Here is a 1,938-nt window from a genome sequence, read left to right as displayed (position 1 = left end):
AAAAAAAAAAAAAAAATTTACTATAATAAAATTTGATTAATAACTGTTACTTTGTATGGAAATGCTATTATATCTTGTATATTAATTTGTACCCAATAGAATTTCTAAACTCTGAGAGTTCAATAATCCTGCTTATTTAATACATCTAAAATATTATTTTAATATGTAACCAATATATAAACTATCAATGAGATATCTTGTTCTCAAGATAGCTTTCTCTCCAAAATTCCAGAATCTGGTGTATATTTTATATTCATAGGAGTCATTAAATTTGAGAATTAATTCTCAATGGTTAAAGCAGAATGTAGTTCTGCTAAAGCAATGCAGTCCTACTAAAACAACAACACTTAATAATTATTATTTATAATAATAATATTCAGTTTTAAAATTTACATTTAAATTAAAATTAAATAAAAAGTTCACTTCTATTGGTCACATTGTGAGTACTTGATAGACACACAAAGCTAGTGGCTGCGTTACTGGGCAGTGTTCCTTTAACTAGTTCTGATCATTTCTTTTTTTCTATGTAATATTTTGATCTTATTTTCATTTTTTTCTATCTTTTATTTTTCTTGTATAGACTCCCAATTGTTCTTTTTTCCAGCTGAGTGATTGTTTCATTAATTTTTAATTTTTATTTCATGTTTATATAATCACTTTAAGATTATTCCATTTCTTCACTGTAATGCCTTATGTGTATCTCATTGTCATTCAGTTTTATATTCTTCTAATCTCATTTCCATATCTTCTATGAATATGAATAATTCTCCTATGACTCATGAATAATTTAGGGGTGTTTTTTAAATTTCCAAATATATCAATGGTTTTAGTAATTTTTTTATCATTGTTTTAATTATTCATGAGTGGATTAACACAATATGGCATATATACACCATGGAATATTACTCAGCCATGAAAAAAATGACTTAATCCTTTTTAAAACCATTTGGATGGAATTGGAGACCATTATACAAAGTGAAGCATCTAAAGTGTGCATCACAGAGAATTTTATTGGTACGGTAGAGTATGTTCTTTGATATTTGTTGAGACTTGATTTGTGGCCTATTATGGTTTACCTATCTTCTAAAGGTCTTATTCTAACTTTATTTCACATTTTTACTAATTTTAAGTTTGTACAATCTACCAACTACTAAAAGACATTCTGTTACAATCTCCTACTATAACTGTTATATGTCAATTTCTTTGTAATTTCAGGAATCTTTAATAATATATTTGAAACTACATTTTTGACATCATGCAGTTCAGCAAACTGTTTTTATCCGTATATACTAATTGTTATCTATCTACCATCCCCTGCTTTATTTTTCTGTCTCTCTTTTATCTACTTCCTTTAAAATGAGTTTATTTGAGATTTGGGGCTAGGAAACTTAAATGAGAAAATGGGAGAGGTGGAGTGAAAAACAGTCAAGAAATTTGTGTTAATAAGCAGATAAGCACAGCTCAGAGTCCCTGTTTTCAGACCCTTTGAGAAATCTTCTTCCTGGGTGTTGGGGGAGGCTGGGAGATTTATACACTGACTCCATCCCTTGAGGGTTGCTCTCAGATGTTAACTCCTTTGCACATCCAGATTATTCTTTCTTATTTCATAAGAAAGCTTATGAAAGTCTTAAACCAGGTGCTGAGCAGCTGGGGAGCTGTCACAGTACAGGTAACCCATAGCAGCTACAAGAGGAGCTCAGTAGACAGTGGGGCTTTGGGGTGAGGCATCAACAGTGACTAGACTTAATTTAACTATGGCTGAGTTTAACTTTTTTTTGAGAGACAGAGTCTTGCTATGTTGCCCAGGTTGTACTATAACTCTTGGGTGAAAGCAATCTTCCTTCCTCAGCCCCTGGAGTAGCAGGAACTACAGTTAACATGCCATGGCACCTGGCTCAATTTTTTTAAAATCCAGTCTGAGAACCCCTGTTTTTTGGC

Source organism: Otolemur garnettii, unplaced genomic scaffold (genome assembly GCF_000181295.1).
Source record: "Otolemur garnettii isolate 467f Iridium unplaced genomic scaffold, OtoGar3 scaffold00026, whole genome shotgun sequence".
Taxonomy (NCBI): domain Eukaryota; kingdom Metazoa; phylum Chordata; class Mammalia; order Primates; family Galagidae; genus Otolemur; species Otolemur garnettii.
The sequence above is the reverse complement of the archived record's forward strand: the minus strand, read 5'-3'. Positions refer to the sequence as shown.